Raw genomic sequence first — 27,672 nt, forward strand, 5'->3', positions numbered from 1 at the left:
GAAAAGATTCTAAGTGAGGGCGGATCCCCCAGTCTTTAGAGAAATAAGAAATCAATCAATCGTTACATCAATTCCAGGGGGAAAAACTCTTTAGGCAGGCGGTCCTGAAAAGTGTGTGATTGCGGTTCTCTGGAAGCGTTATTCCTCTTTGCGAACAATTGAATAGCTGTTGCAAAAACCATCTCTTGCATATTTGCAACCCAGAGCCGTGCGCCCCCCACGCAAAACATCATGCCTGCAAAGGGTTACTCTAGTGGCGCCTTCAGCGCAGCAAAGAATTCTAGATCCAATATACCTCTAATGAGGAATTTTTACAAAGTTCATTATCTATAAAGTATTGAAGCCGTCACTGGCTCAAATCATTCAAGAGTTGAGTAAGAATTGGTAGAAACTGCGAGCTAAAAAAAAAAAAAAATCAATCACTAAGGGGAAAAACAAATAACAGCCCTCTTCCCTCCGCCTCAGAGTCAAGAAAGTTCTTACGAAAAGGTGGGGATTACCGCTAAGTTGTCCGGGTAAAGGCTTTTCGGGAAGAAAATACTGTTTCACAGATCGCTTTTTTCCTTGCGACTTGTATCAAAGACTGGAGAAGGAAAGTCTTCTAAGAAAAGTGAGACTCGGAGGAAATCGCGAAGAGAAGGAAATCGCATGCTCGAAGCCCCATCTTTCATCTCACCCAAGAACACATCCTCCCACCCCCAAAGAAAGGACACCACCAGGAGAGCAAATGACAAAAATCCCAAGCAAAAAGCGAAACCCCAGCATCTTTCTTAGGAGCCCGCTAAAACCTCAAAAGCCTGCCCCCGCCCCATCTGGCTCAAATTGGAAAAGCCAGACGCGGTCAGTGCTACTCCTTCCCGGACCGAGGCGCTCAGAGCCCGAGGGCGGCGTTGTGAAACTCACATTCCTAGGGCACCTCACTCTTTAGCGTCAAAGACGACAATATACAGGGCTGGGTCCCGCAGGACTGACGGGAGGCACCCGCTACTCCGGGTCCTCAATTTTCCGCCGACCTTAACTTTCTTGTCACGAGAAGAGGGCCGGGAAAACTGCGAAGAAAGACCGATCGCCTTGGCAATGGGGGAGGGGGTAACTCGTCCCCCACCTCCTGTCAAGGAGCCGCAGTCTGCAGAGCCCCGCCTCGCCCCATCTCGGTCCCCCGGCAGGGGGTCCTGCTGACAGATCCGCTGGGCGGCGGCTGCTCCACGGCAGGCCGTCCGCGTCCCGCTCAAACTACAACTCCCCTCCCCCCAAGCCCCCGTCTCTCCGCGCTCCCGCCACATTCCGCCCGCCGCCGCCCACTCGCAGCCATCCAATACCCCCAACCCTATTTCCTCGCATTTTTAGCGATTAAAATGAGGGCGGACCCAGTGTCCACTCCCTGCACCGCCCCCACCGCCTGCCTGTCCCACTGCCACCTCTCGAGTCCCGCTTCTACTTGAGGCTCTTACCGACTGCGCCAACCCTAGCGAAACTCCGCGGACTGTCCTTTGCTCGAAGTAATTTTGGGCGACTTTTTCAGTGATTTTTCGGTGGAGTCCTAGTGGCGATATACTCTCGGACAGGTTTTCCCGTCTGTCCCGCTAGATTGATGAGATCAGGCACCACTCGAAAATGGCGCCGAAAGCGCTGAGGCTCCTCATTCAAATTCGTTAGAGCCAACCCCGCCGCCCCGGGGCATGCCGGGAACGCGGGCTGCCTTCACAGCTGTCAATACCGCCTCCAAACCCCCTTCTCCGGCTTTCTCCACACTTTTGCGCACGCGCATACCCCTACTCCCAACCCCCCACGCCATGCACATGCGCAGAATCATCGCTGTTCGCCGCTCTCCCCTCGCTTCCTTAGGTGGCAATCCTCCTACCTCTTCTTCTTGCGCCTGCGTGCAGCTCCTCCTCTACTCAGTGGCGGAGGTGTAGAGACGGTGGAAACTGTGGGCCGAGGGTCCGTAGATGGCGTATCAGTTGATAGGCATTTATTCTACTGTTCGAGGAAAACAAATAAGGGTGCAGCTTAAGTGAAAAGAAAAACGTCTTATTGCCAGTGTCTAAACTCGTAACAACGGAACGTATCTCCGAGACCATGTGTATTGTATGGAAACACGTGTACTTAAAACAGCCCCACCTGTGTACAGAGCTCTTGCTACCGTATATGTCAACGCTTTACAGGAGCTATCGCACTTAAGCCTCAGAACAACTTTATGAGGTAGGTACTATTATTATTCTCAGATTGCAGACCAGGAAACCAAGGGTCAGACTAAGTAATTTTCTTAAAACAGCACAGGTTGCAAGCACGTGGATAAGTCCGCATATGTCCGAGAGACTTTATCCTTGCTGTGCGATCCAACCTGAGTACACACAGGAGGCGTGGTTTCCCCGACTCGACAACCGTGTGTGTGTGTGTGTGTGTGTGTGTGTCTGTGTCTGTGTGTGTGTGTCTGTGTCTGTGTGTGTCTGTGCGCGCGCGCGCGCGCCTGTCTAAAGAGTGTTTAAATTTGCTGGAGTTCTTCCCGGTCCTAGGCTGCCTGTTGAGAAGACGCTTTCATCGAATCCAGTTACTCTCACTGTCCTACTTGTCCTTAAATATTCTCTCGGTTTGGGAGACGTGAATGGGTGGGCAATCTCTGGGTGTCACTTAGGGCGATTAAAAAAAAAAAGGCGTGTTAAATGAACTGAACCTAGCAAAGATGGGTTTCCGTTGTGCGACGCACGTATAAATAATACCTAGTTACCACGTATTGCCTGTACTCTGTGATGGGCATGGTGTTAAATAAACGATTTATGGATTGATCTTGTTTATTGCCCTAAGAAGTAAGTATTATCTTCATTTTACACATGAGGACACGCAAGACTCAGATGAACAAACTTGCCCCAAAGTCTTAAAATTGGTAAGTGGAAGCACAAGACCTAGGCAAATCTGTGTCAAAAACAGGGAGCTATGATGGGACACTACATGATGACAAAGTTGTCAATATTTTAACACCTTCCTTAAAAACTTCTATTTTAGGGAGAGTTATTCTGCCTGCCACCAGGCTAGTTGAGATGAATTTAAAAAATTCATCCTAAATGATTACATTTTAAGGTTATTTTTGGTTACTTTTTTCCTGATTCCAAGTTATAATGAAATTTGTAAATAATCGAATAGTTTAAAATCTGGGTATTGCTATGTTTTTTGTGTGTTTCCACAAAAAAGTTTTTGTTGCAAAACAACTTGTGATGAACCATGACTGTTTAAGTATGTGAAGACATATATCCTTGGGGGTTAAATAAAACAATGGGTATGAAAATGCCTGAAGTACTAAGAAGTAAGGAAATGGGAGTAGGCCGGCACAATTTGCATTATTGAGGTACCGTTGGAAAAGAAATGGATTTTAATAATTTGAGATCAAGAAGTAACATGGCTAACTATTATTTATGTGTGTCTCACATCGCTTTGGTACTTTTGTTCACTGCTTAAGTGAGTAGATTTCTGGAACCAAACTGGGTTGAATCTCAGCTCTGCTACTTGCTAGCTGTGACTCTACATGAGTTACTTTTTTCTCACTTTGATCTTCTGTAAAAGGAGTAATGCTTGTATCTCATTGGGTTGTTGTAAGAATGTAAATGAGCTAATATATTAAAGGCATTTGAACAGTGCTTGGCATATTAGTAAATAATAACCAATATAGTCTTTAACACTGATCTTTTAAAATGACTTCTTTAAGAGGTGTTTTAAAAATCAAATTATAGTTAGTGCCCTTAGGAGTTAGCATTCCTGTTCAAGAGTCCCTTAAAATGGTAAATCAGCCTGACATAACATTTTTGCTATATATGAGTAATGATTTCTGTCAGATGAATAAGGATGGTAATTTGGTTTACCATTTCATGAGAGTAACATAGAAATGGAATGGTTTTATTGCTTTTTCTAATTATTAAAGAAAAAAATCAGGCCAGTGTAAAATATATATAAAATAACTATCCAAATTTCCATCATCCAGAGATAATTACATATTCTTTGAATTTTAAAAATACAATGTACTTGGGAAAATTAGCCAGGCGAAGCCTGGATAAGTGATATATTTGGGGAACTTATTTGCGAGATTGTACTGAACTTCATGAACTAATAAATTTTTGATTGAGCTCCCTTTTGGAATAGTCTTTCAAGAGAGTGTCTATATAAATTGATGATAATGTTGTTGATAAATAAGAACATTGAGTACCTACTATGTGTCAGATACTGTGCTAAGCATGTATATATGCATTTTCCCCTTGAATCCTCATAACTCAAGAGGTGGGTGCAATTATTATTTCCATTTTGCACAGATTAAAATTTATATGTAGGTTACCTTTAGATTTAAGTCCTGTTTTAAAATATTATTTAACAAACCCAAAATCCTTCATTAAAGCTTCTTAATTCACTAAAATGGGAGAAAACAAAACCAAATAACATGTTTTCTATACCTGAACAAAAAGCCCAATTGGAAAAAATGGTATTTTGAAAATGAAGAATTTTATATTTGACCACAAGGGGGTGCATATTCCTGAGTTGAATTTTAAAGGAAAAAAAGAAAAAGCACTTTTACTTCAGACCATCAAATTCACAGGTAAAAAAACTAGAAAGAATACCTTCCCCGAATTTTAATACTCCACAAAGTGATGTACTTTATGAAAAGAAAAAACTCAATTATATAGGTCTAAATTAGGACAATACTCAGCTTTCTTTCATCTTGAATACCGCAAAGAGTTAACAACTCCCCACCCCCTTTCATCCACCCAGTTTGTGTCTCTGCATACTCCTCTTGTTATAAGAGTAGAACTGAAGCCATAATTTAAAATCTGAGGTTTTACTTGGAAACTGGAATGCAATCACCAGCTAACGAATAGTAAATAGGGGTAGTGTGGAGAACAAGAGGTCTTGTACTTTCAATGCTTGTTTTTTTTCCCTCCTGCTACTTCTAATGAGTAAGCTACAACTGATGGAATGTTGACTTCAACATATTAACTTACTTAGATAAAATGTGAAAACTATAGGTCTGCTCATCTTTTAAGAAAGAGTGAAGACTCTTAAAGAAGAAAACATTTTGAATGTTAACTTGAAAACAATATACACTACTGGATAAAAACAATTTGCTTAGATGGGTACCTTTTATTTTCCTGTTGGTCTTATTCTTCTGAGGTGGGCTTAATGAAAAAAAAACAAAAACCTTTTATTTGGAAATAATTTCAAGTTTACAAAAAGTTGGGAAAATAAAAATAGTTCAAAGAACACCGTTTTCATTTGCTTGTTCCATGATGTCTCTCTTTTCACATTTATGTATTAATATATTTATATACAATTTTTTTTCTGAACTGTTTGAAGTTAAGTTAAATACATCTTGGTCATTCACTCCTAAATACTTAAGAGTGTATTTCCTATCCACTTTATAAATTTACATTTAAATAATATTTTAATTTACCATCCATATTCCAAATTTATGGTTTGATCTTTGTAGCATTTCCCCCTCCAGGAAAGGATTCAGTCTAGGGTCAGGTATTGCATTTAGTTGTTCTGACTCTTTAACATCCTTTTTTTTGGAACATTTCCACAGCCTTTTAAAAAAATCTTTAATTACCTTGACATCTGTCGTGCGGGGAAGCCTGCGGGGTCTCTGCTCCCGCTCCCCATACAAGAACGCAGGATATGGTGAGGCCAAAAAGGAACACCCACAGAGCCATAGGTAGGGGAGTCATACCACTACGGTCTCACTGGAGGCTGGGTTCACTGGACGTGCGACCTGCTGTCCGTTTTGTCTGCAACCCACCGACGACTCTCTTTCACTCTCCTCCGCTCTCCTTCGTAGCCGCAGCAGTTATATTAGTGGCTAATGGCTCACTGGCCACAACTGACGGCCAACCAGCCACAGCTGACGGCCATCTACTACCCGAGCCAGCACTCCTCCACGTGAGGCCGAGAGCCTGTAAACTACTTTCTGGGGCTCTGTCCCCACAACATCTTTGAAGAATGCAGCTTGTCCCCCCACCTCCCTTTTTAATATAATGTTCCTTGTTTTGTTTTTGTCTAATGTTTCTTCATGATTAGATTCTGGACCATTGCAGAGGTCCTTCTCAGGGTATCACTTCCGGAAGCACGTGATAGCCATCTGTCTCTCATTGATGGTGTTAATTTTGATCACATGGTCCACACGTGGCTTGAATTTTCCACTGTATAGTTACTGTTTTTTTTTTTTCTTCCTGGCAATTAATAAGCAATTTGTGGGGAGACAATTGAAGACATATTCTGCTTTTCATCAAAATTCCTGTTTAAATTTAGCATCCATTATTGCTGATATAATTTTACCATAATGGTTGCAAAATGATTCAACCAATCTAGTACTCCCTCCACATTCACCAGTTGGCCCACAGCATTCTACTGCAAAGAGCCCTCTCTTCTTCCCTATTTATTTACTATCTGCATTAACTTACGAATTCCTGTGTTTTTCCATTTCTGTATTTTCTTTCATGTGTACTTTCTATCCATATTTATGTGTGTTTTATACAGTTTTTTTCTAAACCATTTGAAGGTAAGTTACATACATCATGACCTTTTACCTCTAAATATTTAAGTCTATAATGTTTAATTATTTTGGTGTTCAAATAGTCTGAGATTTAGCTGGAGGGAGCCCCTTTAGTCTGGTTCCTGTATCTTTGTGACATGCCTACGTAAAAATTTTTTTTTTGAGCACTTTCTTACTTTGTGGTATAATAAGATGTTCCGTGTTTATCTTGTCCTTACCCTGCCCCAACCCTGGAATTAGCCTTTTCTCTAAAGAGCCCTGTTTCCTGTTAGGGGAGAATGGTATTAAAGACCAAGGCTAGGTGTGCTCATTGCTACTGAGATGTCTCTACTTCTTGGACCTTTCAGAGGCAGAGCTAGGAAATATATGCCTATAAAATATATGCATATACCCATATATACACATATGGTAATGACTTGGGTTTAATTTTAAATTATTTGTATTATAATTATAATTGAGAAGTTGTCATAGCAACATAAAGTTCTGAATAAAAGCAATGAAATCAGTCCACACAAACAATTCATACAATTTTCATGTTCCTTTTTAGTCAATGTCTGTGCATCTAATTTTATAGGGTTGTAGTGTGAAATTGTTTTGTCTTTTTAAACTTGACATAAATGTCTAAGTTACTACACCATTTTTACAACCTTCATTCCAAATTGCTCTGCTACATATCATGTAGCAGATTCTGCCATTCATCTATTGGTGGTATTTAGGTTGTTTCCAATTTTTTGCTATTATAAATAATTCTGAACTGAACATTTTTATGCATATACCTTTCCTAATTGACTTTCTCATTTATTTGCTTATTTATTGGAAGATTTCCCAGAAGTGGGAATAACACTTCCCAAAATGTAGTTATGTTTTGATGGGTTTGATATGTACTGGCACACAGAATGAATCAAACATTTACCATATCAGAATTGGATATGTAGAGATGAAAAATATGTAGTCTCTGTTAGCAAGGAGCTGAAAGTCTAATGGAAGAAATAAATTTTTAAAAAGATATAATTTGATCAATATAGAGGAAGAGCATTTAACCCAGGTTGGGAATAAGTGGCTCAGGAAAGCTTTTCAGGAGGAGGTTACAGTTGAGCTGTGTCTCGAAGGATAGCTTTGTAGAGCTGTGTTAAAGGATACCTTGGTGGAGCCTTAAAGGATTGGAGTTATCCCAGTGTAAAAGAGAGAGTAGAAATAGGCCATAGAAAGCATTTAAAGCAGAATCACTAGAATATAAGAAAACAAGGAGGTTCAAGAAAATTCAGGTAGTTAATGCGATTTGTTGCTTAGATGGGTTTGGAGGAGGTGAGAAAGTTTAGCTTGATCAAGTGGATAGAGGCTGAACCATGGCCTTTCATGTCACCTTTATATTGATGCAATTGAAAAATCTTAAACCAATGAATAATATGATCAGATACATATTTTAGAAATCCACTTTAACAAGGGTACTAGAAAACAGATTAGAAAATGCAAGAGCCAAAAAAAAAACCTCACACTGATGGTATGGGTCAGTAAAAGCTAGTGGCAATGTAAATTAAAACAGCCCTTTTGGAAAGTAATTTGGTGATATATAAAAAGGTTATAAAAATATTTGTATTTTTCCTGCCAGAAATTCCAATTTCAGGAATCTAGGTGAAATAAATCCAAAATATGGGGGGAAAATATGGGAAGAAATCTATACAAGAAGATCACTCCAGCATTAAATATAGCAGCAAAAAAGGGGGGTAGGAGGATAAAATGTCTAATAGTAGGAAGATTATTGAGTAAATTGTGGAATTTCTACTGCATTTCTACTAGCATCATTACAAAACGATGCATATCAATGTGGAGAAGTGTTTATAAATGCAACATGTAAAGAAAGTGTAATTAGCATGATTACAACGACTTCTAAAAACACACAGGGGAAAAAATACTTAAAAAACTTTCAACCCATATCAAGGTTTTCTGATCAAAGTTAAAAATATACATACTAAAAAAGCCAATGTAGAATTTGGAATCGTTGACAACACCAAACTATGCTTCTCAGGAACGCTGGTGTTCTAGGAGCTACTCCAGTGATTTTGAAACTCAGAATTTGTTGAAAGTTATAGACCCTTTCTCTAGAATCATGCACACATATGAACAGTTTGCATAATTTCAGAGATGGCTGATGGAGTTCCTGAAGAAAGAAAAATATATATATATATACATATAGTTACATGACAAGGATTGCAGATAGAATTAAGGTTTCTACTCACATCACCTAAAAATAGATTATCCTGGATTATCTGAGTAGACCCACTGTAATTACAAGGTTCTTCTAAATGTGGAAAAGGGAAGAGTCAGTGATAAGATGTGAGAGAGACTCAAAGAGCTGTTGCTGGCTTTGAAGGTAGAAGGGGGCCATGGACCAAGGAATGAGGGAGGTCTTCAGAAGTTGGAAAAGGCAAGAAAACAGATTCTCTCCTGGAGCCTCCAGAAAGGAATGCAGCTCTGCCTACACTTTGATTTTAGCCCACTGAGATCCACTTTAGAGTTCTAACCTCCGGAACTGTAAGATGATAAATTTCTGTTGTTTCAAGTCACTACGTTTAGGGTAATTAGTTACAGTAGCAACAGAAAACTAATACACACATAAAGTTTTCTGTTTGTGTCGATATGTGGCTGAAGTAGTGAATATGCATGCATACATATATAGAGACACATTTTCTGGTTTTGAGAGTTTCCTGATAGCCAGGACTATGTCTGTTCTTGTTCTGTGTCTATAACACAGTTACTGGCATTGATAAATATTTAATGGGAATGAATGGTATTCAGCAGAGACAGGATCAGCAATTGCTCTGACACCTGAACAAATTTGAGAATCACTTGTTTTACTGTATTACGCTCTCTGTATTCCTATAATCTGTGAGTTAAAATTGTAAAGAATATAAAATGATAAATATTTGTTTTATATTGAATGTGAAGGCAGTTTTCTAATTGAAGTAAATTGATACTTACTGAGCATCTATTATGAACAAGGTATTATGTTTTAAGACATTTGTATTTGTTTATTATCATATATTTAAAACATTGTGGTATAAATAGCTAATGCTTAGGATTTTTACCCTCCATACATATTGTAACTACTAAACTCGAAGAATTATAATAAAGGCAAAGAGGACAAAGTTTAATAATGGCTGGTTTAAAAATGTTTCTAATCTGTGTCCTAGATCCACAGCTATTTATTTTCTACTATGAGTTTTTAATTTTTCAAATTTGGTATTTACCTGAAAATTTCAAATTAAACTTCTAATCATGGTAAGCGTGTGTGTATATATATACCAGAGGTGCCAAAAAATGTATACAAGTGGACACTTTGGTCAACGCTCCTCAAGCAGCAGTTCACTGTAATCAGAAGCATCTGGACGCTGATGGTAACCACTTTGAGCACCTCTTGTAATTGCAAAAGTCAAACGTGACTTGTGTTTATCTTTTGTTATCAGTATATATTGAGTATTACAATTTTAATACAATTTACCTTTCTTAAAATGTATATACGTTTGTTGGCATTATACATATGTGTGTGTGTGTGTGTGTGTGTGTGTGTGTGTGTGTATACCAAATCTAGGTATTTTTCTGTACTTTTGTTTAACAAAGTCATAAAAAGTACTTTTTGTCTTTTTTAGGTCTGTGAAGTCAGACCTCAAGGTGGACAACTCTTTAGATATAGCATCTAGTCTACTACTGAAATCATAAACCTATACAATATTTATTGAAATTTGTTGTAAGAATGTGATGAGTTTTTCCTACAAATTCACCAGTTGACATTCTCTTTTTAAAGCGCAAGCTTATAGTTTATTTTAGATATTGACTACATTTTTGTTCTGTTAAGTAACTTTGATAGTTTCTTTTCCCTGTAGCTAATTCACACATTAAAAAACAATTATAAAATCCTCCTCAGAGATTGCTTAAATGGCTCATCACTATATGCTTGAATTAACTAGGTAACAGTTTAAGAGAATATATCATTTAGACACAGATTTTTTTCTGCAGTTGGGTAGATTCTTTGAATGAAAGAGCAATATAAATGCTTTATTGTCCATACATTTTTAGATGACCCTTTCAAAATCATATAAGGCAAAAAGATACTGAAATTAGTTTGGAAACTACTAAAAGTAGTTTTTTTGTCTTATGTAATTTTTAAAGTATGTCAATGTTAGTTACATGGGAGAAAATTTATACATGCATCATGAAATGTCCTTCTGTTTTGGGAAATTTGCTTTGTATGGTTTAGAGCCCAAACTTCTGAAAGTGGTTAGAACAGATTCATATATGTATAGCATTTTCAACTCTGATTTTCTTAAGATTATGAAGGTATAAGATTTTTCCCTATATGAAGAATTGTTTTGCTTCTGTATTGTAGGCCATAGATTATGGGACTGAGCTAAAATTCTTTTACAATTAATAATGGTTAATATTTATTAAAGAAGTATGAACTTTTGCCCCCCCTTTATCAATAAGGATACCTGGAAATGGATAAACCCATTTGTTTCAGTTATCTACTTTCTAAAAAAATTAGTGTGACAGTGCTGGCCTTAGATGAAACATTAAATACAGTGTTTTGAAACATTGTTTTTAAAATAATGTAAAGTTTATAAGAGCTTAATAAAGAAAATTCAGCCTCTTCAGGTTTGGAATCATAGCATCTTAATAGTGAAAGCATGACACTTTGTAACTGTTGTCAAAGTGCCCCCTATAACTCATGCCCACTTACATGTGATAACCCTCTAAATATGACCATTATTATTTTCAACCAGAAGACAAATGGATTCCCCCTCCCCTACCATCCTTTTAGTTTCTTTAATGGCTTTATGATTTTAAACACTTCAACCATCTTGGCTCCTGTCCTCTGGTTATTCTTCAGTTTAACAGGGCCCCTCTCAAAAAAATTTACCTAGAATGGTAAATTTTATACCATATATAGTCTGAAATATACCAAGGGTTGGTTAATTTTTTGTCCTAGCCATTAAAATGTTTGTATTCAGGGAGCAATTTTAGATAATTAAAAGGACTGTAAATAATAGAAATAGATCTATTCTTGGCCCTTTATCAAAAGAAAATTGAAAGGTTTAATAAACTTTACAATGGGTAAAAAACTTTCACCCATTGTAAAAGAACCAGGACTACATTAACATTCATTTCTTATTTTTAGTAAACAAAAGTTGAGACTCTCTGGTCTCTAGCAGATATGACTGAGGATGTATGACCAGTTCTTTATGACAGTTGAGAACTATATTTCTATACTTAATATGTGAAAAATTATTTCTTGTAGAACAAATCTATAGGGAAATAAGGAGAATAAAATACAGCACTTTCTCTTTTGGCAAAGAAATGCATACGTGTTTAAAACAAATTAACTTTTAGGGCAGCTCTGAAGAAGTAATTTATTTTAAATAGGTGAACAGTTTATAGCTCTTGTGGGAACACTTTTTCCTTACTTTTCTTCATCATTGGATTAGACCCTATGTTTTTAATTTAAGTCCTTTAATTTTTGCTGTTAACATTTAATTTACTTGATGACCCCATACTGTTAACTTTTGACCCTGTGAACTCATAATGGTATAAACTACAAAACTACTAATATACTATGGTAGATAGAAAACCTTTTCCTGATAAGAAATTATTGTAGCATATGGCTAATTCTAATGATTCCCCATGTACGTTTATTTTTACTCAAATTTCCTTTCCTTTTATATAAAATTGAAATTCCTAAAATTTAATTCTTTAGATGTAAAAATGTTAGTACATACAGTTGTCAATTATTATAAAGTTCAAAGCTTCTTCTAAATCACTTGTTGTAAAAATACTTAACTTTTATTTGCCATTAAAACTAGACCTGTGGACTTGCTTTTGAACATTTCCCCCTAATTATAAAATAATATGTATTAAAGAAAACTTTTAAGAAATCAGGCATGATTGGAAGGCATTGCTTCTGAAGGCCCCTTAACAATATACGACTTTCAGGGGCTGTGAGTTAGTTCAGTTGGTTAGAGCTGAGTGCTCTTAACAACAAGGTTGCCAATTCAGTCCCCACATGGGCCACTGTGAGCTGCGCCCTCCACAACTAGATTGAAACAACTACTTGACTTGGAGCTGATGGATCCTGGAAAAACACACTTAAAATAAAAGTTAAAAAAACACACACAAAAAAACCCCCCAATATACCACTTTCCTCCCCCCTTCCCAACTGACAAAGGAAGGCTCTGTATTTCTCTTTTGCATGTTAGCATTATTGAATTTCATTTATTTAGTACTATTGAATACTATACTTTGTTTCTTTTCTTCAGGAAAATTGCAGTTTGTATCTTGTGGACGAGAGGGTCCCTCTTTCAGAAATCAGAAAAGTAGAAAAGAATTGGCGAGGCACTGGGAGCCCTCTCTGATCCACCTAGTTCACACTGTTCTTACTTAAGGGTAGCCAGCGGGTGCATTCACTTTCATCATTTTGGGGGTGAGTACTGGGTAGAAACTGAGGGAGCACAGATAGGTTAAGTATTGTTTATGACAGTAGGATAGGCGTGAGAGGAAGGAAGCTCAGTATATAGGGAATCTAATACCTGATATGGTGTTTGTATAAAGATGTGTGTGTGTGATACATGTTTTAAAGAAATTCTAGTGAACAAACAAGGTCTAAAAATTATGTTTTGTTATATAAGATTAATATGAAACCTTTTATTTGTTGAGCTGTTTAACATGCAGCTTAATAATTATTGATATGTTTTAATATGCCATATTTACTTTATTAAAAAATGAACAGATAGTTAAGCAACAACTGCTATGTGTTCAATACTATTAGGTATGGAGGTATAAACAAGGTTTCTGATCTCTGGGAATAGTGCAAGCTATGTATGTTTCTGTATAACCCTTCATGGTTTGCTAATGTAACATAGTTGTAATTTCATAATTTAAAAACTAGGGGGAATGTTGTAAAATGTGCTTTGTTGTTATTCTTTTTTAAATAAATGGAAGTATTTTTGTGTGGTTTTACAGTCACAATGGGAAATGAGATTTTGGATAGAGGAAGTGATGGTTGGGATAGAGACGAGAGAGGTCTAGAATGATTCCCTAGACCCTGGCTAGGTTGTAGAGTATGATGGTGGTGTAATTAACCAGGATACAGACAAGTAAAGGAAGAGCAAGGCTTTGGGGAGTGTGTGTGTGTGTGTGTGTGTGCGTGTGTGTGTGTAAGGGTGTAGGGTGGGAAACTGAGAAAGGGGAGAGATAAGAAGCTCAATGAGGATATATTTGAATATGGAAGATTAAGTGCCAATGGGATATCCACATAGAGAAGTTCAATAGGGAGCTCACCATATACTTCTGAGGCTTAGGGAGGAAGGCCTGAGCTGGAAGTAGATGTTACTAAATAGGTGGTAGCTGGAATTAATGGGATAATGGATGCCATTGCTCATAGAGACTGAATGTAGTGAGAGGAAATGAGAATCAGTATCAGTAAATCGGCAAAGGAAGAGGCAGCAAAAGAACTGAGAAGAAATAGCAGAGGGATGGAAGGGAGCACCAGTGGCGCTCAGTTTTAGAGAAGCCAGTGAGGGAGAGGTTTCAGAAGGAAAGAAGTTGGAAGTATCAGAAGATAAAGACAGGTCAAGTAACCTGTCTTTGTAAAAGATCATGGGGTTTGGCAATTTTATCATTAATGTTTGCCAGAACACTTTCGATGGTGGCAGAACTCGGTTGGATTGAAAAGTGTATTAAAATTGAGAAAGGTTACAATAGATTTATATTATTTCAAGGCTCTTCATTTCTTCTTTAAAAACAGAAAACAAAGTATGATAATTGTAGGGAGGAAGTTACAGAATTGAGGAGGAGATTCTACAGTGAAGAGTTTAAAATATGGGGAGTCAGCACAGAGGAGAGATTAAAAAGAGGAGAGATAAAGGTAAAGCAAGATTCTGTAGTAGAAGAGGGAATATGGCATCAAGGGTGCACGTAAAGGAATTGACCTGGAAAAGAGAAAGGATACTTCTTACTCTGCAATCAGGAGGAAGGAGGTGAAGACAGTTATATGTATAACTTATAAATATTAGCAAGAAGATGATGGAGATTCATAGCTGATAGTTTTGATTTTTTTCTGACAAAAGAGATAAGGTCATGAAGTAGCAAGTTTGAGTTGAATTAATATGGTTTAAAATATATGCTCTAAGGAATGGGACAGGGAATTAAGTAGGGAGCAAGGAGAGACGGATGTACTTTGGAATCTAGCCTGGATAGGAAAAGATATGAAGTTATGTGGTAGATTGTGGTTTGACATAAAAGGGAATAGTAGAGGAATGGAAGTTAAAAAAAAAAAAAAAAGGTTAAGAAAGCAGGTGTTTAGGGAATGACGGAGTGAAAAAAACTAGAATGATAAGGGGTGGAGGCTAAAGCTGCTGTGGAGCAATTTCCTGGCAATCAGAAGGCTGAGGGTGTGGCTCTGGGTATGGATTGTGGAATGAAGTAGTAAGCTGGTGGCGTCTAGAATTCAACGTTGTTTGATGTGTTATCCATGTGGACACTGTAGTGGCACACAGTGGCAGAAAATGCAGGGAGACAGACACTGAAAGCCAAGTGCCAACGCCCTTGATGAATAAGGGAGGGAATGGTTTGGCAGTTAAGTAATGAGGATGAAAGACAGGAATAAAAAATTCCTAAGATTGTTGATCATTATTTTTTCTCACAAATTAAGAGTCATGAGGGCAAGGGCTGTATCTTATTGAATGCTGCAAATATTTGTTGAATTGATGAATTAAACAAATGATGACCTCATCATTTTGAATAAGTATTCATATTAAGTATTTCTGAAAATTTTGGGTTTTTCTTATCACAAGCAATTGATATTAAAGTAAGTACAAATGAGCAAGATGTATTATTCCTAGCAATAAATATTCGGCTATAATAATGACAGAATATGTATTTGATTATAGACTATAAGCATGTACCGTAATTTAAGCAGTTTCTTATTTGGAGGTATTTATATTGGTTGCAACCAATTTTTTTTGCTAGTAAAGGAACAATCTAATAGCTAAATTTTTGCCTTACTTATTTCCTTAAGATACAGTCTTAAAAGTGGATTTGTTGGTATGGTCTTCATAGTGAGCCCATTGTCTTTATTTTTGGCCTATTACTAACAAGTTTGTTTATGTGCATTTGTATTTTATCCTGGATCGGAATCAGAAAATTGGACAGTGTTGCAGGTACTGATTGATGTAGGCATACCAACAGCCCCAAGAGTGAGAACTGGTAAGTAACAGGAATAATGATGGGTGTTTTACAAACTTGGAATCAAGGAATTTTTTTCTTTTTTTTTTTTTTTAAGGAGGACACAGCTCACAGTGGCCCACGTGGGGATCGAAACAGCAACCTTGGGGTAATCAGCACCGCGCTCTAACCAACTGAGCGAACTAGCCACCCCATCAAGTACATTTTTCATGAGCTCAATAGAAGATGATTCATGAGCTGAATAATAAGATATAGTGGTCAATTCAGAAATGTATATTCAAAGTAAATAAAACCTCTGAATAATTTACATTTGTTGACAGTATCCAATTTTAGAAGACATTTTGGTAAATCATGAATAATATAATAATCTAGGTCAGTGCTCCTCCCACTTTTTTACAAAAGTGTAATTAATAGCAGAGAAGAATGAATAATCGACTAGAAGCTTGGTCCCAAGCTAGAATTTTCTTTAGTTTCATGTTTTGTCGAGTAACATTGATATCTGAGAAGATACCCCATGTTTATTCAGTACTTTTAACACCTTTTAACAGACGTTCTCCTTGCCTCAAGCTGGACTTTTAGAGGCAAGGTTCTAGGCTATTTCATAGTTGTAAAATATGCTCCTTTCCAGTTTTCTACAGTTTAGCCCGGGCTATTCATGTAAAGTAGTGTATGGCAGAGAGTAAATTACTTGATGCTTTATCCACTTTGAACCTGAGAGTGTCACAGAGACTCTGAAAATTCAGTATCATCACAAACAGACTGCACTACAAGAAATGTTAAAGTCCTTCAGATGAACGGAAATGATACCAGATAGAAATACAAATCTACACTAAGAAATGATGAACACTGGAGAAGGTAACTACGTGGCTAAATGTGAAAGATTTTTAAAAATTTAATTCTCTTAAGATAACCAACCATTTAAACAAAAATAGTAACAGTATATTGTGGGGTTTATAACATGCATAAATAAAATACCTAACAACAATAAAGGCCAGGAGGGGTAAAATAGAAGTATGATATAAGGTTCTTTTGCTGGTGTCATATCACTTGAAATTAGATTGTGGTTAAGTTGAAGATATAGACTATAAACCCTAAAGCAAACAGTAGACTAACAAAACAGTTATAGCAAATAACCCAACAAAGGAGAAAAAAATGGAATCACATAAAAAAAATACTTGATCTAAAAGAAGGCAGAAAAAAGAAGGAATGATGAACAGATGGAACACATAGAAGAGAGCAAAATGCTAATCTTTAATCATGTCAATAATCACATTTAACGTAAATGATCTAAAAAATGCTAATTTAAAAGTCAGAAATTGCCAGATTGGATGGAAAGCAAGACCCAATAAACTTTACATACAAAGACATAAAAACGTTAAGAATAAGAGGATGTAAAAAAATATACCATGCTGATGCTGACACTAGTCAAAAGAAAATGGGTATGGCTATAGTAACATGAAACAAAGAAGATTTCAGAGCAAAGACTATTACCAGGGATAAAGAAGTCCATTTCATAATAATAAAGTGGTCAGTTAATGAAGAAGATATAACAATCCTAAATGTTTATACCTCAAATAACAGAGCTTCAAAATATGTGAAGCAAAAACTGATAGAACTGCAAGGAAGAAACAGACAAATTCCTAATTATAGTCAGAGATCTCAATACCTCTCCTTCAATAATTGCTACAACAAGTTGAAACTTAGCAAGGATATGGTAAACTCAACACTATCCACCACTATTACGTAATTGACTTTTCTAGAACACTCCACTAACAAAAGTAGACTACATATTCTCTTTAAAGTCTACATGAAACATTTACCCAAAGATACCATATTCTAGGCTAGGGGTCAGCAAACTGTGGCTTTGGCCAAATCTAGCCTGGTTTTATATGGCCTATAAACTAAGAATGGTTTTCACAGTTTGAAAGATTTCTAAACAAGAAAGAAAATATGTGACAGAGCCTGCATGTGACGCACAAAGCCTAAAACATTTTACTCTCGGACGCTTTACAGAAAAAGTTTGCCGACCTCTATTTTAGGCCATAATACATGTTTTAATACACTTTAAAGGATTTAAGTCGCACAATGTATGTTCTCTGATCATAATGGAATTAAATATTTGAAACAAAATAGCATGCCTATGTATACCCCATTGATTAAAGAAGGAATCAAAAGTGAAATTAGAAAGTATTTTGAACTGAAGGAAAATAAAAATACAACATATCAAGTTTTATATAAATGAAATTCCTATATTAGAAAATACACAGTCTTAAATCAATGACCTCAATTCCACCTTAAGAAACTAGAAAGGAGCTAATTAAACTCAAAGGAGCAAAAGAAATAATAAAGATAAGAGTTAAGATCAATGAAGTGGAAAACAAAAATCAGTTGAGAATATCTATGTAATCAAAAGTATCTGGTTCTTTGAGATCAGTAAAATTGATAAAACTTTAGCCAGACTAGTCAGGGGGAAAAAAAGGTGTGAAGGCACATATGAGGAAGACCAAAATTAGGAATGAGAGAGGTGACATAATTACAAATTCTATAGATATTTAAAGGACAATAAGGAAATATGAACTTTAGGGGAAAAAAATTCAACAACCTAGATGAAATGGCCAAATTCCTTGAAAGACAAACTACTGAAGCTCACTCAAGAAATTGATAACATGAATAGTCACATATCTGTGTTTTAAAAACTGAATTAGTGGTTCAAAACATTCTCACAAAGAAAACGTCTGATTCATAGGGCATCACTGGTAAATCATTCCAAACATTTAGGAGAAAAAATAATATTAATTATATATAAACTCTTCCAGAAAAGTGAAGAAGTAGCAATATTTTCCAACTTGTTCTTTGAGGTCAGCATTAACCTGATACCCAAACCACACAAAGACATTCCGAAAAAAGAAAAAAAAAAGAAAACTCAAACCAATTTCCCTCATGAACATAGATGTAAAAATTCTAAACAAAATTTTATCAAATCAAATCCAACAATATATAAGAAGGATAATATTATTATTGGGTGGGGTTAATCCCAAGAATACAGGATTGGTTTAGCATTCAAAATCAATCAGTGTAATTCACCAAATTAAACTAAAGGAAAACCGATCATGTCAATAGGTGTAGAAAAAGAACATCTGACAAAAATCTAATACTCATTTCTGATTTTAAAAACTCTTAGCAAACTAGAATGGAAAGGTATTTCTTCATTCAGATAACAGGCATCTACAAAAAACCTGCAGATAACCTCATACCTACTGGTGAGGCATGCTTTCCCCTTAAGATCAGGAACAACACAAGGATGTCTGCTCTTACCACTTTTATTCAACATTTTAGGTTCTGACCAGTGTAATCAGGCAAAAAAAAGAAAGAAAACATATTCAGGTTGGAAAGGAAGAAATAAAACTGATACAATCATCCATCTATTCCACTCGGTGGTATCTACAAAAAGCTACTAGAATTAACAAGTAAGCTTAGCAAGGTTGTAGGACAAATGGTGAATACACAATAATCATTTGTATTTTTACATTCTAACAACAAACAATTGAAAATAAAAAGGCAAAAATGTATAGCATAAAAATAAGAAATATGTAAATAAATCTGACAAAAGGTATGAAAGATCTGTACACTGAAAACTACAAATATTGCTAAAAGGAATTAAAGATCATTTAAGTAATTGGAGAGATTTACCTGGCTCATGGATTCATATTGTTAAGATGTCAGTTCTCCCAAAATTGATCTATAGGTTCAATACAATTAAAATTAAAATTCCAGTCCGCTTTTAAAATATTGACAGGCTGATTATAAAATTCATATAGAAATGCAAAAATCTAGAATATCCAAAACAACTAACTTTGACAAAAAGATCAAAGTTGGAGGGCTGACACTACCTGATTTTAAGATAAGTCTACAGTAATCAAAATACAGTGGTATTAATATAAAAATAGACAAATAGATCAATGCAACAGAATACAGAAATAAACCCACATATATAAGAATAATAGACTTTTGACAAAGTGCAAAGGTAATCCAGTAAAGAAAGAATAGATTTTTTCAATACAAGGTGCTGGAAGGACTGGACACCCATATACAAAAATATGAACTTCATATCTCACATCATATACAAAAATTAACTCAAAATTGATCATAGACCTAAATGTAAAACCTGAAATTTTTATACAACTTCTAAAAGAAAACATAAGAAAATTTTTGTGACTCTGAGTTATAAAGATTTCTTAGATGTGACATCAAAAGCACAATTTATAAGTGAACAAACTGATAAATTGGATTTGCTGAAATTTTACAAACTTCTATTCTTCAAAAGGCATTGCTTAAAGAAAGGACAAACCACAGACTGGGAGAAATATTTGTAAAGCATATAATAAAGGATTTGTATAAAAAAATAAACTCAAAACTCAACAATGAGAAAACAAAAATCTCAATTAAAAGACGGACAAAAGACTTCACCAAGAAGATAATAACCAGGATAGCAAATAAGCATATGAAAAGGTGCTCGACTTTATTAATCTCAATAGTCTTTAAGGAAACACAAAGCAAAACCATTATGGGACAACTAGATATCTATATACAAAAAAATGTATACACATCTATTAGAACAGCTAAAATGAAAAGTGGTGTTGAGAATGTGGAAGAAATGGGACTCTGATACACTCCTTGTAGGAATGTGAAATAATACCAGTTTGAAAAATAGTTTGGCTGTTTCTTAAAAAGTTAAACATACAGCAACATATGGTCTAGCCTTCTCACGCTAGGTATTTTCTCAAGAAAAGAAAGCATGTGTTCCTACAAAGATTTGTATGTGAATGTTCATAGTAGCTTTATTTTGAAGTCTCAAATTAGAAACAACTCAAATGTCCATCAATGGGTGAATGGATAAATAAACTGTGATATATTCAAAGAATAGCCATAAAAGGGAATGAATTATTGTTACATGGAACAACATGGAGGAATCTCAAAATAATATTCTGAGTGAAGAGAGACAAAAAATTGAGAACATACCATATGATTCCACACATAGAATTCTAGAAAATACAAACTATAGGGACAAAAGACAGACCCGTAACACCTGAGGAGATAGCTGCAAAAAGGGAGGGATTATAAAGAGGGAACCCTTAGGGATGATGGATATGTTCACTGTCTCATTCTGGTGATAGTTTCACAGGTGTATACATTTTAAAACTTATCAATTGTACATTTTAAATACACGTTAAAAGTTATCAACTGTACACCTTAAATATGTGCAGCTTATTGAATATCAGTTACACATTAATAAAGCTTAATAAATATACATTTAAAATGTAATATCTAGAAAAAGGAAAATAACTTCAATTGAAATATAAAAGGGAATTAACACTTATTAGAAACATACTAAGGGGGAAGCATTGGGTAGGTGTTTTAAATAATGATAGTATACACAAATCATTTTCTGTGTGCTAGGCACTGTTATGTGCACTTTATATATAGTAATGTGTTTAATCCTCACAACTCCTTGCGGTAGGGACTACTGTTATCCTCATTTTGCAGATAAGGATATGGAGGCAGAAACTCACACAATTTCTGAGTGAGGGAGCTGAGATTTGAACCTGGGCAGTGTGGTGTTTCAATAGATCTTTATGATGCCCATTAAGCCACAGTTTTATTTCCAGTTTACCAAGTGAGACAACCGTGCTTCACAACAAGCAGTAACTTTTTCAAAGTCACAGGATTTGTAAATAATGTAGTCAAGATTTAAACTCAAATTTGTTTTACTCCAAAATATACATGCTACACTGGCTTACCTCCATTTAGATTTGTAGTTAAATAGCTGGACTGACAGATGCTATTAATAACACTGATAACTAATAGCTCAGTCTGTGCTACCCACTTCTCCCATACATCTTTACCCCTCAATATGTTGTCTGGTATGTTTGTTAGATACAGATAGAATGTACATAGCACCAATAGGCAACAATGAGCTCAACATTATCTGTTGCTTTGTTTTGATACAATTTCATTTTCAATATTCATAGTATGTCTGTATCTGTTGAAACTAAGAAATTGACTTTGGAGGATCTTTTCAGGTTAATATTAAAGCCAATAACTTAATTTATGTACTTCTATAAGTACAATTAAACAGATACGTTCCTATATCTCTAAAATTTACCTGGAAGAAATTGTTTCCTTTTCCATGAAATCTTCCTTTTGTGTATGTGTATGGGTGTTTTAATTATGGTTACTAGTCTGGAAGATATGGTTTAAAATGTGATCAAAGTTGCCCCGAATGGATTTTCTTGGTTCAAGTCAAGAGAGGAAGCAATAACACAAGAACATTTCTCAGTTTCTAAAAAATTATTCCACTATTGGATAGAGTTCAATACACATAAAACTTTTATAACAAAATTGCTTTTAGGTGATTTTGAAGGCACAATAGGGTAATAGTTAAGAAAAGTATCATTGGAATCAGATCTGGACTTGAATCCTGGCTCTGCCCACTTAGCAGCTATTTTACATTGAAGATGTAACTTAAGTTGGGCCTCAGTTCTGCCCATCTGTGAAATGGGTTAATAATACCTCATAGAATTGTTGTGAATACTAAATGAGGTAATAAACATTTGAGCACTTAATATAGTGTCTAACTTAATATAGTGTCCAACTGAATAAATGTTCCATTGCTTGCTACTATGAAGATACTTTTACACAAATGTAGGACTCCAAAGCCATATAAGATTAGATTATGATGAAATGCTAAAAGTATCTTATGATATAATCTCCTGTTTACAGAAAATGCATCACATAGATCCCCAAAACTTAGTTCAGAGATAATAAAACTTGATCCTTTCCTATTTAAAGAAAGATGTAGGATAGCACATTCTAAAATTGAATCCTCTTTAAAGGTGGTTTTCTATTTATATATTTCCATAGCCAAGATTTGCTTTGAGCATAGAAATTCACGCTGACCCTGACAATTTTACATTAAAACAAAGTCCATATTTAAGAGCTAAATAGTTTGGATGACTTATGCTAATTTATCTTTTACATTCAATACTTTTTGAAGTCATAGCCATTATACAAAAGTACATTAGTCACAGAAAAGTTGCAGATATTTATTTTGTGTGTTTTTATCTTAAGGCATGTAATTTGTGTAAGCTGGGTAAAACCACATTGAATTAAAAATTCAGAACACTGAGTGAGATAATCCAGGAAAACTAAGTCTTTCAATTTTATTCATTCAGTTTGTTATTCTCACCCACTAAGGGGTCAGGCAAAATGAAGAGATGTTTAATAAAGGACAGCTTTGTCTGACCTGAAGGAAAGAGTTCCAAAACTAGATCATCTCCTTTGAGATTGCTCTGAAATTGATACTTCATCTTAAAATCAAAGTTCATACCCAGCCATTTGATTTTCTTCATTGCATTCCCTCATAAGTTCATAGGGTTTCAACCAATTTCTAAATGATGACTTTCACATGTACATCAACAGGCCCAATAACTTAATCAAGAAAGCTTGAATCCTCTATGTTCTAGTGATGTCCCACTTAGATCTGACATTAAGTTCATTTTTTTTTTCAAACTATTTCTTCTAAATTTATTGGCTATTGTTGACAACATGATTTTTTGGGGACCTGCAAGCTTACGATCTTAGGTTAATTTCCTTACTTTTTTCCCTTCCCATAGGTAAATAACTGCTAAACTTGTCACTTCTTAGTAATACCGTGTTTCCCCGAAAATAAGACCTAGCTGGACAATCAGCTCTAATGTGTCTTTTGGAGGAAAAATTAATATAATTTATTTTTCTATAGACTGGGTCTATAATATAATATAATATAATATATAATAAATATAATTAATATAATATAACTGGGTCTTGTATAAGACTGGGTCTTATACCGTGTTTCCCCAAAAATAAGACCTAGTCAGCCCATCAGCTCTAATGCGTCTTTTGGGGCAAAAATTAATATAAGGCCAGGTTTTATATTAATTTTTGCCCCAAAAGACACATTAGAGCTGATGGTCCGGCTAAGTCTTATTTTGGGGGAAAACACAGTATTAATTTTTGCTCCAAAAGATGCATTAGAGCTGATTGTCCAGCTAGGTCTTATTTTTGGGGAAACACGGTATACCTCAGATATGTCCCTTTTCATTTTTAAAATGCCTATTTAATCCAAGCTCTTAAATGCCATTTGTATTATAGCCTCTTGTATTGTGTTGCAGCCTATTGGTATTCCCCTGGCGCCCATCCTGTCTTACCTCCTACCCCACTAGCCTCTTGTGCAAAACATAAAATACTTTTCATCAAACACTTTGTAGAGAAGTTTTGTTGGGTGAATAAGGAAAACATGATTGACTAAAAAATGGGAATTTAAATGGAATCTCTTTTCCTTTCAGTGATTCTACCTGGAAGGAAAGGAGAAGAGCAGAACCTTCAGGGATTGAATCACAACATGGACAAATACAGAATGGGAGATTGTTGCTAGGAAAAGACTGATAATATATGATAATAACCATTGCAGAGAAAAAGGAGACATAAAATTCAACTCTTGCTAGCCATTCTTCTCCTTTTTGCCTTCCGTACACCTCAGCTGGCAATCTATAAATGTTCAGTATGTGTTTGTGTTAATACTGGTCATTATAAAGTTATCTAGGAGGCTAGGAGAGTAGTCTGTTTTAACTGTAGTGATAAAAGGAGGTCAGTTCACACCAACTATCTTTCTCCTGTTTAGAAATATTCTAATATTTAAGGCCTTTTTAATGTAATCCCATTACTAGTTCTTTCTCTTTCTGTGTCATGTCTCTCTACTCTCTTTTATTTGTGTTCTGTGTTCTATCAGATATCATGTCTGGGAGATGAACTGCCTGTTCCTGCTCTGCAATGGTTTTGTATATTGCTGTATCTCTGGCCTTGAACAGTGCCTAGCACATAGTGAGCACTCAATAAATATCTGATGAATGATTATCTCTTGTCTGTGGCAATCCAAATCCATCACCACTTTAAAAAATTCTACATTAAGATTTGCTTATGCCAGTAAACTTCTACCCATTATCAATCTAGTTTTGAATCACTTCATTTTCCACATCCCCTCAACAACTGTTTATAGCTTGTACTTCATTATATAATTTTATTGTGTTACTTTTTACATACTCCCACAGCTTTTCTATATATGTTGAATTTTCAACTAAAAGATAATGCCTCAAATGTTATATATTGCACATGCTTCCTGTGCTGCAGAAAGGTGGACACTCAATAGATGGGCGGCCTTATTCATTTTAAACATATTCTCTGGATCAGTGTGGCCCATCATGAAACAGGGTTTATAATACACCGGTTCTAATATTTGTTATTTCACTCAAATATTGTAACTTCGAATAAAATGGTTCCTTCAGTGTTTAGTTTTAAGGCAAAATTAAGAAAAACAGTTTCCTAAATAAAAACATTTTAAAGTTACAGAAGCATCTATCTGTATGTTGGTAACATTCCTCCAGAAATAATTAATGTACTATAAAAGCTCTGGACTGGTCAACTTAAATCTTTTTTTGGAATCCTCATAGAAATGTTCATGTAGCAGAGACACTGAAATAGTGTTATACAGAAAATATTATTAAATATTTTAAAAAAACACAACTAAGTTCTTTATAGAGGAGAACCAGAGATAATGTCCTGGATTTTTGCAGTACTTAAGCTATTCCTTGGTTGTCTCATGAAGGAATTAATGTAGTGGAACATATTCAAGGAATGGCTGCGGTGTCAGAATAGGACAGTTCAAAGTGTAAGATTTTCAGTTAGCTACATTAAGTCATTCACTCTCTGGCCTCTCTCCATCTACAGTGTTTCCTGGCAACAATAAAGTTGGGCCACCTATACATTAAAGCAATTTCTAACAATGTCAAATAAACAGCAGTTTCTAGGTCATTTCTAGTCCCTCCTCCATGAAAGTGTACAACATTTAGGTTATTCCACATATTTCCCTAATACCTCAAAGTGTTTGGCTGCCAAAACCAATGGGGTAATATTACTACTTGCCTTCATATAGTCACTCTAAGCACACACAAAATCAGACATTAACATGAAAATATGAAGGGACAAAACCATCAAACCATAGAATTGAGTTTTAGTTTTACTGACATTTATATATCACATTTCCTGTTTATGATTTCAGAAGTGCAACCATGCAGGACTTCTATTAAAAACAGAGTAATTGAGAACAGTTTGAAGATTACAATGAAAACTTATCCAAAGGAAAAAAAAACACTAAACTTACCGTCTCCTTCATTTGTGGGATTGCTATCTTGTGTAAAAAGCTAAATATTTTCCAAACATCATTTATTAATAATGTAGTTAAAAGGGAGCTTGATGGCTTTGTGCCCTAAAACAAGCAACCACACCTCTTAGTTCTGAATCTGACTAGTTAATGGAATAAGAAAACTGAGCCAAACCCCTCGTGTATGTGTGTGTGTGTGTGAGTGTGTTTGTTTATATGTAAAGGTATATATATATATATATATATATATATATATATATATATATACACACACACACATATATGTATATATATGTATGTATATGTATATGTAAAGGTAATGCTTGCAAAATTTTACTTTTTTCTCATTTTGAGGTTTCAGTTTACTATTGTTATGCATTTAATAATTGTTAATTATTGTTAACAATTCTGCCTGGAGGAGAGAAAGGGTAGAAGTGAATACAATTCTTAAATGCCCCTTTCTTTCACTATTGTTCTATTTGAAGCATAATTATGTTAGTTAATTTATCTTTTGGTGACCACTGCAGAATTTATGTGTGTGTAGAGAGAGAGTACCTAAGTGAAATAAGACTGCTAGTTAGACATCAAATTCCATGTTCTCACTCCTTGGCCATATAGATAAACTTATTCCCAGACTCCCTTGAAGTTAGGTGTGGGCATGTGACTAAGTTACGGGCAGTGGAATGAGAATGGAAGTTATATGTACTACTTTGAGTCTCCTCACCTAAAAAACTCTCCTTCTTACAGACCGAAATAGAGAAGACCCCCAGGGAGACCTTGGAGTTTGATACTAAAAGACTAGGTTCTGAAAGACCTTGGAAACTAAAGACCTGGAAAATAAGACTGGGTCTTATATTAAGTTTTGTTCCAAAAGACGCATTAGGGCTTATGTTCAGGGGATGTCATCCTGAAAAATCACACTAGGGCTTATTTTCCAGTTAGGTCTTATTTTCGGGGAAACACGGTATTAAATTACTTGTTTATTTTAGCAAGAAACAAATTTGAGTTGTTACACATTTTGGGATTGATCTGTTATGGCAATTAACCTACCCTAATTAATTCAATATACAATACTTATATTTACAGAGTCCCTATGATGAATAACTACAGGGGACACCATTTACATCATAATGCATGTAAATGGCATTTCCTGAAGCAAAATTAAGAGGCTCCAGGTATGTATACATATGGATAGGCATAAAGGTTTCCCCGTAGGAATTGTGCAATGATGTAGCTCCACCAAACTAATTCCAACTTCTCTCTTGGGTTTTATTGCATAGGAGCATCCACTTGTGTAAAGGCCCGGTTGTGTCTGTGGTAATAGATTAAGATGGAATGGATCATCCAACAAGAATATTAAGGGATCAAATCAGACATCATTCTTAGACTTGTTCAACTGTGTTAGCTACATACTCTTATAAACTATGACCCTCTGACATGCATTAGGCCAAAAGATAGTGTTAGGAGAACCGCCCCCTTTCCCTGCCAGACTTACTGCTATGAGTAATAAGAACTTTTCTGGGCTTTACTTTTCCTCGTGTGTAAATGAGAGTTGGATTATATGACCTCAAAGATCCCTTCACTAAAATTCTATCAGTGACTACAAAGTCCATAGCTATTGGTAGAAATAACTGTTAATGTGTTCCTTCAGATT

At 35.5% G+C, this 27,672-nt stretch overlaps 1 protein-coding gene and 1 long non-coding RNA gene across 19 annotated transcripts in view; one reads left to right on the forward strand and one right to left on the reverse strand.

The window, feature by feature from the left end:
* The window catches only part of LOC109456057 (uncharacterized), a 90,171-nt gene that overhangs the window by 40,671 nt on the left and 21,828 nt on the right, over positions 1-27,672 (reverse strand). For 11 of the 17 annotated variants that reach the window (XR_016019243.1, XR_016019246.1, XR_016019245.1 and 8 more), the window contains one exon: positions 1,862-1,980. The gene's annotated coding sequence lies outside the window, so the exon portion shown is untranslated. Of the gene's footprint in view, positions 1-903; positions 1,050-1,451; positions 1,803-1,861; positions 1,981-5,118; positions 5,157-27,672 lie in introns of those variants that run through there. The other 6 variants (XR_016019251.1, XR_016019255.1, XR_016019253.1 and 3 more) reach the window with 6 other exon arrangements.
* On the forward strand, positions 1,974-24,713 carry LOC109456058 (uncharacterized). 2 transcript variants are annotated; one of them, XR_002138804.3, is made up of 3 exons: positions 1,974-2,202; positions 15,861-16,618; positions 24,148-24,713. It is a non-coding gene; the product is annotated as an uncharacterized LOC109456058 (long non-coding RNA). The 2 variants fall into 2 exon arrangements; XR_016019256.1 differs by lacking the exon at positions 1,974-2,202 and having other exon boundaries at positions 14,937-16,618.

The sequence above is a fragment of the Rhinolophus sinicus genome, chromosome 16 (assembly GCF_057876585.1).
Source record: "Rhinolophus sinicus isolate RSI-liver-muscle chromosome 16, RSI-T2T, whole genome shotgun sequence".
Classification (NCBI taxonomy): Eukaryota; Metazoa; Chordata; class Mammalia; order Chiroptera; family Rhinolophidae; genus Rhinolophus; species Rhinolophus sinicus.